A 16,022-nucleotide genomic window follows, 5' to 3' on the forward strand; every position below is an offset into this window, starting at 1 on the left:
TGAATACCTGCCATGTAAGTTGTATGTTTATGAGGACTCCCCATCTGTAGGGTCATCCGCAGACTGGGCAGTGTATGGTGCCATTGGTGTCATGTGTTACCCACAGAACATGTATCTGTGAACTGCAGAAGGTAGTGTGAGGATTGCAGTCTGTAGATGGTGAAAGCCATGACAGTTATTGACTTCATACCCCTCACAGGACATATATTGCAACAAACCCTGTTATAACAGTAAATGTATGATGTTATCACAGCAACGGGTCAATATTGGCCCTGTGTATGTGCTTCCAGCCACAACTCAGTCAACCTTTGTACATATGTCATGCATTAAGAGGTGCATATGTGCTGTACACCATAATTAGTGTCATCATATCTGATAACAAGCCAGTGAGATATCAGACTGTTACACATGTTATGCACAGTAGGGGTTATATTTGATGACATAACCTGGACATATTGTGGGTGTTTGTACAGTACTGAGGCCTGTGTACTTATAGTGAATGTCGACAGTGTGTGTATTGTTAATATGTACATTGGCCTGTGCAGAGACTGTGGTAGTTGTCATTGTCCTAGGTCCCGTCCTATCTGATGTTACATGCTGCTCCACTGTATGTTACCATATTGGCTTACATGTTTGTAGGGCCATAAACACACATGTCCCATACCACAGTCAGCCATCAGACCAAACTGTGTAGCGGCCCAGTATATGTAGGGCTAGTGTGTGAGTTGTACATATGAGGATGGTGTTGAACAGCCCATATACTGTAATATCATGCTAGCTTGCCATATGTGGCTGTGGCTGTGTTCTCATTGGTTGTGGTTATGCACTTTCACACATGTGTATCTTACCCTGTGATGTGACATGCCTGTTCAGCCTGTAATATATGCAGGTACATTTGCATTCCCCATAGGAGATGTAGCCCACTGTTGAGCCAGTCTGCCTGTAGCCTGCACAGTGCATTGTTACATACCTAGCAGCTTAGTGCACTTACCCAGTGAGCTGTCATGTGCAGATACCTGCCAGATGTACTGCTGCCGGAACTCCCTTAACAGTCAGAAATGTCACTCAGAGCAGTTGGATGCTGTACAGATGTATGTAAGTATCTAGTGGGTAGTATGTGGCCATAGCACCCCTGTACCAGTGGTAATTACATGTCAGGCCAGACAGGGGTGTGTGAATGTATAACCTATGGTGGCATGTATATATACAAGTTGTTATATGTTATACCCATCTACATGGCTGTTAACATACATATTGTCAGGCATGGTACACATGTTTTGCACTAAGGGGTTCTGTGTATACCTCTGGACTGTACAGAGTGTGTCAGAATGTCCACACATAATGGCCAATATCTCTGCTGCAGTCGAAAGAGGCAGTACGTGCTAGCAGTGGTACTTTACTATGATGTCCTTAGGATGTCTGTCAGTAGCCAATGGCACACATGTGGAAAGCAGATGTGACCTCCCACACACACCATGTCTGTGAAGACAATCCCAGTTACAGTAGCAATAGTATATGGAACTGTAATAGTACACAAATAAAGGTTTACCATTTCTGCAAACTTGTGTGTGTTTTTTTGTCCTATGATCTCTCAGTGGGCATATGTTGCAGGCAATGATTGTCATTTGTATGGGTGGCTCATACAGTGTCCAGGTGTTCAGTTGTGAACTGTAGGCATAGTGGCTGTTCCATATTTGTACACCTTTTACATATGTATCTTACTATACATATATCTGTGTGTGTATGTGTAGTCACATGTATATCTATATATATGCAAATATATATATATATATATATATATATATATATATATATATATATATATATATATATATATCTATGTGTGTGTGTGTGTGTGTATATCTGTATCTGCATATATGTGTTTGTGTATATGTATCCTGGGGATGTTGATAGCTTCCATATTTTACATTTCCTATGGGAGCCAGACTGTACTGCATGATATGTTACCAGTACCAGCTTGATATCATACAGGTGGGATGTAGTACTGTTAACATCTTGTGCCCATGTCATGTCAGGTCCTGGTTGTGGGATCTGCAACACTTGGTAGTGTATTGCAGGGCGGATGTGTTTGGCTGTGGGGGGGGTATGCCTATACGTACAAGACATTGATTGTTTGGGGCGTCTCAAACCCATTAACGGTGCATGTGGATATATTTGTTTTTGTTAATTTACCAATGCTATCTACACATGTATGGCCACATATACCTATATATATATATATATATATATATATATATATATATATATATATATATATATATATATATTTGCTTACATATGTATGACTATGTCCGTATATACCTACATAGATATATATCTGTGTACATATATGTACCTTGATGTGTATATGTAGACATATAGGTGTAGACATGTGCATGTGTCGATGTTGGCATTTGCATGTATATATGTTCATATATATTTATATATATATATATATATATATATATATATATATATATATATATATATATATCGACATATATAGATATGTTGTATCTGTTTAGATATTAATATATTTACACACACACATACATCTAGATGGTGTACATTCTCTGTACTGTTGCATGACTGGGCTGGATGATATGTTTCTGAAAACATCAGACTTATGTATATCTGGCATGGCTTAGTAGTAAATCACTTTGTCCTTTGTGTTCAGGGTCCTGGGTTTGAGCCTTAAAGAGGCTGTTTATTTTTTTGCTGGGCAGAACACAGGCCATTGGATACAGAGTGATTAAGGCAGTTTAAAGCAGCTGTAAGTGGTTTTGCACAGAGCTAAGCACTGCTAACTACTGGTGACAGTTTCTTATACTCTGTTAGCTTCTGAATTGCTTAACCTGTGTAGGCAGTGCTTACTACATGCAAACAGGATTAAACCTGCTTACTGCTGCTTAAAAGTGCTTACTCCTGCTTACCCCCACACTAATTTCTTTAAAAGAAAAAAAAAAGGGTTGATAGGAAAGTGGTGAAAAAGGGGGCACAAAGAGGGAAAGACAGTAGGGAAAATAGCCAGGGATGTGCAGGAAGGGTGTAGGGAAAGTCCATAGCTGCCCATTTATTCTACAGCAACAGCTTTACATATACACTGAATTTGGAGATAGATTTGGATACTCAAACCCCTGGTTGGGGGTGAGGACAACAATAATTCATTGTGATGCCAATTAGACTGGATTACTTGTGTCCAGTGGACACATATAAAAATGGACAGCTATGTATGGGGCATTATTTTTTTGTGGGAACAGATTGCCCTTTTTTTTCAGGCGAGAGTAGGATGTCGGGGAGGGGTAGTAGGTATATTTGGGGAGGTAGGTTGGGTAGATTAACAGATGACAAACAAGACACATACAGGGGCAGTATATGACACATGTGGGGGGTAAAAACTTTGGACAGTGAGGGGTGTTTGGAAGTCGCAAGCCCATGAGCCCCCAAATGGAAACAGTGACACTGAGGTCCCCACCCATGGGCAGTCACCACTGCACATTCACAGCCCTAAAAGTGGCTGTGCTGGGGGCTGGGTAGGAGGGGCAAGCTCACCCTCTAATTGCACCACGCAGCCTTCAAGCTGGTGTAGCTGGTCTGGAGCCTCCCTGTCAAGTTCCCTATGCACCACGTCCCAGATCTGACAGCAGGTGACAGGAACCTCTCTGCCCCTGCTCCCGGATGGGGGCTGAGCCCCATCCCCTGAGGTGGTTCCACCCAAAGGTTGTGCAGGGACATTGGAGGAGTAGGTCCCAGACTGGGCCCCAAATGTGCTGGTGTCTGGTGCCATGGCCAGCTGAGGTGGGACAGGTGGGTCCGCTAGTACCTGCCTTCCCTATATGAGCTATGGTGTTGCTGTTTTAGGACAGATATTGGTTAGTAATACTCAACAGCATTCAGGATTAGTTATAACAGCATGCATAGGTATTCCCATTAACTCAAGACACCAGATTTACAACAGTTGCAAGATGAGCAGAACACATGCATATATATGGGACAACAGTGGCCATAACAACAGCATGCAGATTTCATTGATGGCAACAGGCCAGCAGTATTGGAGTATATTAACATGGCACATGTATAAAACCAAATGTGAATATTTATAAACCAATAGGACATACGTCCCAACAAAAGATTGGAGTACACATACACATTTAGGTGTGTAGTTAGGTTATTGTTGCACCTATGGTGGGGGTGAGAGAAAGAGAGGTCAGTTAACAACTAATATAGCCCTGTAGTTTTCACAACTTTCTTAGTCACTGCAGTGATCTGTCCATTACATGTATTATTACACAAACCAATGGCCTTACTTTGTACACTGGTATGTTTGTAGATTAGTATATACATGGACTGTGTCTTACGTATAGTCTACACCTCGTACCGGTTATAGCTGTTAAGAAAATATTTTTAACACTACCTGACAAATTCTACACATACTCCCAGATTTCATGCTTGTAGAAAGGTATATGAGTGAACTGTGTTGTAACTGCAGTCTACACCTCTTACCTGTTATAGCTGTGGAGGGAACTTTGTTAACACTGCCTGACAAATTCTACACATACTCCCAGATTCCATGCTTGTAGACAAGTATATTAGTGAACTGTGTTGTACCTACAGTCTACACCTCTTACCTGTTATAGCTGTGGGGAAAATCTTTGTTAACACTACCTGACAGATTCTACACATACTCACAGATTCCATGCTTGTAGACATGTATAGGAGTGAACTGTGTTGTAACTACAGTCTACACCTCTTACCTGTTATAGCTGTGGAGAAATATTTGTTAACACTACCTGACAAATACTACACATACTCCCAGTTTCCATGTTGATGTTATACACATACCTAACAATCTGTTATTGCACACAGTCTGGTCAAGGCTTGACAGGATGCAGGTGTTAATGCGACGTATTTTGGAATAGCTGTCATACACTTTGGGTGAGATGCTACAATGGCAGGTTTGCTTTCGTATACATTCTCTTCTTATGTTCAGGTCTCACTATCCATTATAAGTCAGTATAAGTTGCCTACATTTCTTGGATCATCTCACTGATTTGTCAGGGGAACAGGTTACCAAGCAGCAGATATGGTCCATTTATATGGACATGCTGAACAGATCAGAACAATTTAGGGGTATGTCTATACATACAGCTTACTACCTGAACATTCTGCCACAGTCTGTACAGTTGATTATGCTTACAGCATACTATCTGAACATTCTAGCAAAGTCTGTACAGTTAATGGGTCTAATTATGAATACAGCTTTCTATCTGAAAATTTTCACAAACTCTGTACAATTGTGGGGTATGATTATGCATACAACTTACTACCAGTCCCAGGATTCAAACCTCTGCTGTGTGTGGTAAAAATATTACTGTTGACATCACAGTACACTGTGCTATCAGAGAATTGGCATAAAAACATTCCAATGTTTTCTAAGTCTCCCTCAGTTGTTCTATATGACTGACCTCTTGGGACTTCCAACATTGTTATACTGAACTTCCTACACATTTTAACTGTGTTCAACACTGTGGGTAACACTGCTTAATACAACAGTACTATTTATAAAGTGCAACACTACAACAACATATGAAAGCAGAATGTACACAAGCACTCTAGGGGTTAGACTATTATTCACAAGATACTAGACCTTTATTTCTACACAACCTATATGACAGTCTTCCTGCCATATTGTCTGGTTTATTCAGTACATCCCATACACAATACATTTTTATACTAGTACAACACTTTCTAGAACTGTTATATCTTTTTCTTATGACAGTACATGCAAGATTATTACTAACCTGCCTTGAAATGCAGCCTTTGCAGCCTAGCAGCATGGGCTTGCTGGTTCACAGCCTGCTCATCTGCAGCTGTCAGAGAAATACAGTAATATTTAGCCATCACCTATCCATAGTATACACAAGCTAGGCAATCATTATCTATGTAGTAGAATGTGTACTTAGTGCTGTGGCATCGGACATCTGCCTTGATTCTTGGATCCACTTCTCCAAGAGATCACCCCACCGCCACTTCAGGTCAGCATGGTAATGCCTGACCTGCTCACCAGTCCGGGGGATACCAGTGGCACTGGTGAGGTCACGGGCGAGACTGTCCCAGGCATCCACTTTATACTAAGAGTCCTGGTACTGGCCCTGCAGTAGTCTCTCCTCATGGTGTTTTACCAGGAGCAATACCATGAATCTGGACTCCTGGGTGCCCCAGCACTGCGCTCTAAATCGAGTGTCTTCCCCAACTCCAGCCATTCTGCCTACAGTAGGGAGCTGCTTTGGCACCTGTGGGGTTTAAATACACCCAATTTCCCACACTTTACAGTGATTGGATGTGTTTTTGAAAAGGCTAAGCTATGGGCACACCTGCTTACCTAATGTTGGCATTGCTTAAGGGGGTATACCACAGGGCAGATTGAGTTAGCCGACCTACACATTGCTTACACCACGTAAGCTGAGCTGTGCAATGCTTAATATTTAATTAGCATTATATTTTCCTTTTGACATTGATTTATTAATTGTCACATGTTATATCTGTGTCTGGTATTTGTGATTCATGTGTACGTGCACTGTATGGGGTCCTGGGGACTTCAACACCTTATTACAATAACACCTCATATCTGGCCTTACTGCAGTACTCCAGTTCACATATTTATGTTATGTAGCAGGTTATACAACATCACACTGTACATAGATTCATTTCACATGTTCAGTTTGATTTTCCTATGGTGAGGATTTGTTGAAACCTCATTCTTATGTACTGCTATGCTGGCTTAGTGGTTAACTACTGTTGTGTACAGAGTCCTGGGTTTGAGCCTTGTAGAGGCTGTTTATTTTGTTGCTGGGCAGAACAAGGGCCATTGGATAAAGAGTGATTAAGGCACTTTAAAGCAGTTGTAAGCGGGTTTGCGCAGCTTTGAGCGGGTTTGTGTGATGCTAAGCACTGCTAACTTCAGGTTACAGTTTCTTACACTCAGTTAGCTTCTAAATTGCTTAGTCTGTGTAGGCAGTGCTGACTCCCATGCAAACACACTTAAACACTCTTACTTTTTTTTTACATATGCTTACTGCTGCTTATTTGTGCTGAAACCTGCTTACTAGTGCCTTATTCATTATGACACTGACACTTCACATGTGCATTCCCTGCAGTACTCCAGTTCATAAATATATGTTATTGAGTGGGTTTTGCAACAAAAATATTGGTTATAATGTGCTTTGTCATGTAAAATAGACTGTGCTGCAGTGGGACTCGAATCGGGAATGCCTGATCATTAAGTGCATACTCTGCCCACTACACTATTGCTGTGCTGCTTCATTTGCATATGTCATCCTTGTTACCCTCTTCAGCTTTTTAAGCTGTTTCCACAAAGGGTTTCTTCATTTTATTTATATGTGCTGCTGTTGTATAAATGGAGGACTGTTGGTGGGGATATGGGAACACCTGTAAGCAGTCTTGCTCATTTCTTACCACTTTCTGCTGTTCTACATTGCAGGGGCATGTTTATTCTGAGAGCTCTGCTCTCAGACATGCCCTCTGCACTCATACATGCTCCATGTATTAATGAAGGCACGCTGCCATCCTTCTCCTAAACGGGTGCTTCCGTGCAGGACTAGCTTAGTCCTGCATGGAAGATTAGTGAATCTGGGGGTCAGCCATTCATCTTTACACAAATTAAAATGTTTGCATTTAAACTTTCAAAATTCCTTTTCAATATCATTCAATAAATAGTTTTTCAAACAGGGAAACAACAGCAGACAACTTAGAAGGGCAAAAAGAACTCTCAACATGTGGTTGATTAGTAAATTTAAACTGGCCGTAACCTGTTAGAAATGCATTGGCACCATCCCCACTTTCAACAATATTATTATCATGTACATCCATAGTATCTTCTTATTCATATACTGAAAGATCTAATAAAGAGTCCTCAGAACTACTGGATGTCAAATAATAATTACTTTGCCTGCCAAACAAAACTTCTCTAGAAAAAATACTCTTAAATGAAGTTTGCAACAAAATTTACTGGCTTCTATAAGAACATTTGCAAGAGAAGTACAATTTATGGGGACAAATTTAGACAATTTTAACAACACACCAATGGCTACATTAGAAAGTGGTATATTTGCTAAATTAACAATTTTTAAGGTATCAGTACCTTTATTAACATTTAGTCCATAGTCAACAATTTGTAAAGATGTTCTCAGCAGCTAACATCTGCCTTTCCATTTCTGCTTGCTGCCTGTGCTTCATTTGGTAGGGGAAAACCTGAGGTGAGGCTGTGATTGAACAGGGCACACAGGTAATGTGCCAGTTCACTTTGTAGTTCATGTAGAACTCAGCGAGTGATATTGTCAGGTCCCATAGAAGCTGTATTATTGGCCTTGGACAGTGCTGTTTTAACCTGTGCAGCAGTAATAATGGGTGCCTGGCAATCTAATGGTACTGTGATTGGTCCTTTGGGGGAGGAGGGGTAAAGTTGGCACTGAATCTATTGGCCAGTATATTGGCAATTTCTTATGGCTGGGTATAAGAGGTACCATTGTGCAGTAGCTCAGAGCAAATCTGGGTATTGACATGGAGATTATTTACATAACTATAGAAGACCTTGTGCTTGTCTTTACTATCTTCTGTGATTCTGTTTTCATAACTAGCTTTAGAGGATTTGATGAGGGATCTCAACATTTTGTTGAGGCTGATAAGGGAGGTTTTCCAGTTTTGGGACTTCACTTTTTTCTGCATCAGTTTCCTTCTTCTGTTGTAGAGTTTGTTTGTGGCAGGGGACCACCAGATTGTCTTCCATTTTTTGGAGGAGAGCATCTTGGTTCTATCGGGTATGGTGAGATCCATGCATTTGTGTACGTGTTTGTACAGTGCACTGGTGTATGATTCAGTGGTCATGCAACTATTCTCCATTTGCATGGGTGCTGTGAAGTTAGCCACCTCTGTTTTTAGGACCCCAAAGTTAGCTTTGGAGAAGTTTTTCATGGTGGTTACCTTTGCTGGGGGGGGGGGGGATTTCCAAGGTGATTAGTTTGTTGTCGGATCTAATCAGGGAGGAGCTGACTATTGGTGTAGAGCAATGGTCACCCATGTTACCAATGACCAGATTAAGGATGTTGCTACCTCTAGTGGGGGTAAGAACAAGCTGGTCCAGGGCATTGGAATTAATGAATTCCAGGAAATATTAGGCAAGTGTATTGGTACATGAATAGTTTTCCCAGTTAATGGATGGGTAGTTGAAGATGCCAAGTATGAGAGTGTTAGCTTGGACTCTAATATTCTCCAGGGTGCTTAGGAACATGGAGTGTGAGTCTTGGGACATGGTTGTGGACCTATAGCAGGCTACAACCTGAATCGATGGTTGCGGACCTATAGCAGGCTATGACCTGAATCACTGTCTTACCCAGTGTTAGGTGCACCTTACGTATCTCAGATGCATAATGTTGGGCTACCAGTCTGGAGGTATGTGCATCCTTTATGAATATGGAAACTCCACCACCTTTGGAGCTTCGGTCCAAGTTCTGGGGCTGAAAAGTATGGAATGATTTATAGCCTGGTACTGCCGGGTTGTTTTCTGCTGCTTTGAACCAGGTATCTATTACAGCACAAATGTCAATGTTCTTCATTTTAAGGAGTGCTTCAAGTGTGTGCATTTTGAGATTTAGACTTCTAGCATTGAGCAGCATGACCCTCAGATTGCATTTGTTTGTAGCTGTTATGGTGCTAATTTGGTCTTTGGAACACTGACTAAAAAAGACACTATAGGGGTGGTAAGAGCCTTTGCCAGTATCCAGAAGCCTAGAGGTAACAGATGCAGGCCATCTCTGACAAAACATCGAGGTCTGTCAATCATGTCATCCCAGGCAAACAGATAATGAATCCTTTTGGAATGACACCAGAAACTTAGCCAATTGTTGAAATCAATCATTTTCTGCTTGTACTGTGGTATCATTCTGGGTGCTGGTAGGATGCTGCTCAAGACCAGGGTCATACCAGACTGGGCTACACAATCCGAGAGCTCCTCCATGTTTTTTTTTCATGTAGTCTAAGGAGATACATCTCAGGTCATTCACACCCACATGTACAATGACAGAGTCATATCTGAACCTGTTGTTGAGGAACCTGAGTGCATGCTTTATGTGGTGGATCCTGGCACCTGATAGGCAGCTGACTGTTACTTTCTCCTTATTCAACCCAGTGAGTGGGAAATCAGTGTGCCTCACTATCGAGTCACCTATGACTAGTGTGTTGAGTATGCCATTTTGCCTTAGAGGCTTTGGTTGAGTGGCACACTGTTTAGGACAGTTATGTGCCTTGTGATTAGTGTTGTGTTGTGGTGGTCAAGTGTGTTTCTGCCTTGGAGGTCTCTGCTGTTTGGGTAGCTTTTTATTGAGATCCTCCATGAAGGAGGGTGTGTGGTTTGTGTTTTTATGTGAAGGCAGTGCTGGTGTATGCTCTGGAGGGCTATGTGTTCCATGTGGTTTGGTACAAGTGTTGACCTTCTCCTCTTGACCAGCTACTCCGGTCTTGGCTGGAGAGTGTGTGGCTTCCAGTTTGGATATATAAGTGCATCTCTCGCAAGTCTGGGTGTTGGGAGGTAAGAGGAGAGAGTTGTCAGTGTACATGAGGCAGTTGCTACATTGCCTCAGGATGCCCAAGTTCACCAGGTTAATAGGAGAAAGCACAGAGAACTGACCTTTTGACATGTTTGGAGGGAAGGGCATTAAAAATAAGTACTGGAGCTGTTTCCTTGTTGAATGTTTTGTGTTGGTAGTACTTTTGTGTGCTACAATAATTGCTACAAGAAGTCTGGTAAAGTGCTAGACTAATAAGCTAATAAAAGTGCAGGTGAGGAGAGAACTAGCAGATCTAAGGGAAAAATTGAAGAGCAGATTTTAGCACTGTTCAGAAGCTTACAAACAGTCCTGGATACAGCAAATCTGTATCTGGACTAGTCTAGTTATAGGAAAAGCAGGAAACAAGCTTAGATTTTTTTTTACAGAAAAGCAGCTAAAACAGCACTAAAAAAATTCAAGTGCAGTGCAAGCTAGCACACTTGAATGTGTACCAGTATTAAAGCAAATACAGTTTAAATAAATGCAACTTATTCAAACTGTATTCTGAACTGAATTCAATTATTGTTTTATTCAACTCTGAATAGTTAAAAAGTGCCAAAAAATACTTATCAGCTGAGACGCACACTCAGTCAAAAAACAAGGAGATTCTAGCAAATACTTTTTTTTTGTAAAGTGGAAAGGGAGAAAGGAGGAACAGAAGATAATTCAAGGTTAAGAATCTAAGTGGGTTGGCCTTCTCAAATGTTCTCTCTGTATTAGATAGAATGACCTATTGACACTAGACTGGGGGGAGTATCCCAGATCAAATTTACAGCAGGGGTGAGCAACTGCAAAGCCACCGAGTATAAGAACAAGACACCAATAGGGAGGGGGTGGGAAACTATTACACCTACTAGCTACACTATTTTAGGCAGAAAACACTACAGAAATGTTTATCACAGCTCTGAGCTATGAACACTGCCTGCACCAGATTGAAAGCAATCTGACCGACCTGGTGGGCAATCTCACCCTGATGCCCAACCTCCAACACAGCCAACCTCGGTGCAGTGAAGGATTAGTGTCAACAGTCCCAAGGGTGGGTCGTGAGTCAAGCTCCTTCTGTCTGGAGGCATGTGTGACTTGGATTCCACAACACCCTCGTTATCCAAGGTATTCACCCACCTCATGTGTCACACACTGCCCATGTCTGCTGTCGTGTCTGTCTGCAAATACATCCTCTCCTACCCAACTTACCTTTCCACATGTACCTATGTCCCTTCCCCAACATTCCATTCATCATCATCATCAGCACCCTTTTCCCCTTTTTTTTCTACATGGGATTGGGGTATCATGTTAACTGTCACCAACTCTCTCGATTTAGTGCCACAATCCTGACTTCTTCAAACTCATGCCTGACTGTCACAGATATGCGATGCTCATGCCTAACTGTTGCAGATCTTCTTTCACACAATCCATCCACCTTTTTGCTGGACATCCATGCTTCTTCTTACCTTCTTCCTGTGTGTCCCAAATCTTCCTCACAAGATTGTCTTCTGTTTTTCTACACATATGTTCAAACCACCGTAATCTATTCTCTTTGATCTTTTCTGCAATTGGAGCTACTTTGGCTTCTGCTCTTATGTCCTCATTTTTTCATCCCACAGTGTGCATCCTACCACCTTTCTCAGGCACTTCATTTCCATCACCTCTAGTGTCTTCAACTGTTCAGCCTTTACTGCCCAGCTTTTTGTACCATACAGTAGTACCGGTCACACCACTGGCTTGTACACCTTACTTTTCAGCTTCTTTGGCATTTTCTGTCATAGACTACACCTGATACTTTATGCCAGTTGTCTGCAGCCCCTGTGATTCTAGCTTTGACCTCTTTGTACAGACTACCCTTTTCCTCAACCACCCCTCCCAGATACTTGAAGCTGTTTAACTGTTCCATTATCTTCCCTTCCATCTCTATTCTCAGCTTCTTCTGATTTTCCCAATTTGCAGCCATCACCACTGTCTTTTATCTGTGCTTAGCTTCATCCCATTTGCCTTCAGATTTGCATTCCATTCTCCTATCCTTTTTTGAAGTTCTAGCTCCTAGTCTGCCTATACTACCACATTGTCTGCATACAGCAGCTTTGTTGATCTGTCCCCTCCAACCTGTTTGGTAATGTAGTCCATCACCAGTATGAACAGCAGTGGGCTCAGAGCTGAACCCTGGTGTACACCCACTCCCACTGGGAACCCCTCTGTGATGCTGAACACTGTTTGAACTTGAGTCACTGGTTCTTGTACATAGCCTGCACTAATTCTATCAATGTTTCTGGGAATAGAAACCACCATAGTACTGCTCAGATCAGCTTTCTTGGGACCTTGTCATATGCTTTCTCCAAGTCTAGAAATGCCCAGTTGGACTCTCTTCTCATCTCTAGCTTCTTCTCAAGTATCTAGCTCAATGCAAATATTGGGTCAATTGTGCTGCATCCTGATCTGAATCTGAACTGCTCACCTCCCATCTTACATTCTACTACTCTGCATATCCATTTATCAATCACAATCTCCAGAACTTTCATGCAATGTGGTAGAAGTTTGATGCCTCTGTACTGCCCACTGTTGTGGATGTCCCCTTTGTTCTTGTACACTGGCACATATATGCTTATTCTGCAGTCATCTGTGATACACCTTTCTCTCCACACTGCTATTAGTACCCTCAGGAGCTATTTCCCCCCTATCTCTCCCAGCATCTTTATCATATCTGCTGTGACCTCATCTGAGCTTGCTGCTTTCCCTGACTTCATCTTCCTTAGTGCTGTTTTTACTTCTTCTAAGGTGGGATCCTCTTTTTCTCTCATCATAGGCTGTTTCTGGATCAGTACAGCTTCTGTGGGGTTTACTTCATTCAGAAGCTGCTGGAAATGCTACTTCTATCTGCCTTTGATGTCCTGTGGACTGGTGAGCAGGTTGTTGCTCGCATCCTTATGAAGGGTGTCTGACTATCTTTTTTATCTTTCTGTCTTTGCCTTGCAACCTGATATAGTTCCTTTCTGCCCCTTACTGAGTCACTTTCCAGAAGTTGGTAGAGTGCCTCTGATGTCCTGTTCTTTGCTACTACAACTTCTTTCTTAACTTCTTTGTTAGCCAACCGGTAGTCCTTCCTAGCCTGGTAAGTCTTTTATATCTCCCACTTCTTCCTACACTCCTTCTTTCTTTTGATGACTTCCTGGGCTTTTGCATTCCACCATCAGCTTTGCTTATGTTCCTTATTTCCATTCCTGGGTCAGCCCACATATCTTTTCTGTAGTAGACCTAACACATGCTGTTTTTAGGCACTGCCACTCTTCTTCAACTCCACCTATTTCCTTCTCTTCTTGGGGTGTTAGAGCCCTGAGTAATTCCTTGAACTCTCACTTTAATAAAAAAAAAGATGGAAACCTGTTCCAAAAAAATATTGCCCTTTACATAGCTCTACATTTTACATGCATGTCCATCGGACACAAGTAATTTGGTCCAACTGGCTTGACAATGCAGCAATTTCATCCTCACCCCTCTCTCTGGAGTGTGAGAGTCCAAATTCATCTACAAAATCTGTCAAAGTGCACAGCTGTTGCTGTACAAGAAATGGATAGCTATGGTTCTTTCCTACATTCTTCCTGAACATCCCTACCTGCCTTTCACTATGTTTTTCCCCTTGCTTGCCCCCATTTCACCACTTTCCTAGCTCCTTTTTTTTCTTTTCTTTATAATTTTTTAGTACAGAGCTGTGCGGATCTGCTTGGCATGCTGAGACTCACAGCTTTGCTTAATTCAGCTAAATAGAGCTATAATGAGTACATTTTTTATAACATCATAAGTCACATGTACAAAATAAATACCTCTGCTATGTTTCAAACCCAAGCCCATCACAACTGCAGCACACTGTATTAATCCGCTACACCATGCAGATCTTAATTAAAGTAGGTGTTTTCATCAAAACACAGTGATTGCCACTTACAGTAATTAGGCATGTCACAGTGGCACTCTGGGCTATCCCACATAGTGCAAACTGCAATTAAATTTTAATGGGAAAAATTGGAGAGTACCTTGGACTCTCGTGCAATAATACACCATTAGACAGCCAAAGACATAAAAATGGATGTAAGTGAGGCATGTGATAGCAGGTAAATGTGCTCTTGTGTCAGCAACATGTAGAAATATAACTGCTAAGGCATCGATGGCAAAAAACATGTTCAACTTGGACCCTGGTACAGAAATACAGCCATAGAAAGCCATGCACATACTGATGGATGCAGACAATGCGCATCACAGTCTGTATGTCTGCACATATACCTTGCAAATACAACTGCTGGAGTAGTGACTCAGTAGGTCAGTCTGTTAAATTCCTTGTATATAATGCATTTTGCCACACACACAATCCTGGGTTCAAATCCAGTCTTGTGTTGAAGTTCAATTACATTATTGTGAAGACAGCAATTAATGACAGATCTGTGCAATCTTTATCGGCACAGGCTATTGCTAATCAATGAACTACTATCCAGTTTTGCGAGTCAAAGACCTGCAGGCAGGAATACACTGCACATATCTGTAGAGCATATCTATATGTATGTCACCTACTACTCTGTTATTGGTGCTGTTGCATAACAGATGTACAATAATCACATGCCTAAAATTGGACTGTAAAAGGTACCCTTAACCTGACTCTGCCATAATGACAGGGCTAACACAGCTGCCACAGTAACATGTACAGCTTGATATCCTCCAAAGTGTTCATGCTCTCCCTATGTATTCTAGGCTGCAGCAGCAGCTGCAGCCTGTAGCGCACACACCTGTATGTAAAGGTAGCTACTACAGACCTACCATATCTCCCAGCCCCCTTACACAAGGAATCCGGACACAGCCATACTTAATGGGGGGACAAATGTCCAGAGATTGGGACGTGTTTTACAGTTTGCTCCTACATGGATAATAAGTTGACAGAATAACAGCTATTGCATTAACATACATATTCTGAGGTGTATGACACTCAAATGTGTGTCTTTCATTACTGACCTGAACCCACAGTGTTTGCCAATGAATTACTAGATAACCACAATGTCATGGGGAACAGACCACACATATGAGGCAAAACTGTGGACATACTGCATAAACCTCTGCAGTTGACATTTATGGTACCTACCCTCTGCAATGACTGTAATCTTCACACCTCAGTAATGTCCACCTTAATAGCTAAGAAGGGGACCCAGGTCTACATGAAGGCCTTATATATTGCACTGTGGTGGCATGTCATTGGCTATTGATAGGGCAATTCAGCTGTTTTGGCTGCAATTACCATATCAGAGCCACAGAGTGGTGCAGAGGTAAGTACCTGCAAATGAGCAGTACCTTAAAAAGGCAATCAGCTGGTTATGGGAACAAGTCTGTATGAGACTTACCTCACACAGGGAACGTATTTTCAAAAGATTA

Source organism: Protopterus annectens, chromosome 6.part0 (genome assembly GCF_019279795.1).
Source record: "Protopterus annectens isolate FY-2018-M chromosome 6.part0, PAN1.0, whole genome shotgun sequence".
In the NCBI taxonomy this organism is placed as follows: domain Eukaryota; kingdom Metazoa; phylum Chordata; order Ceratodontiformes; family Protopteridae; genus Protopterus; species Protopterus annectens.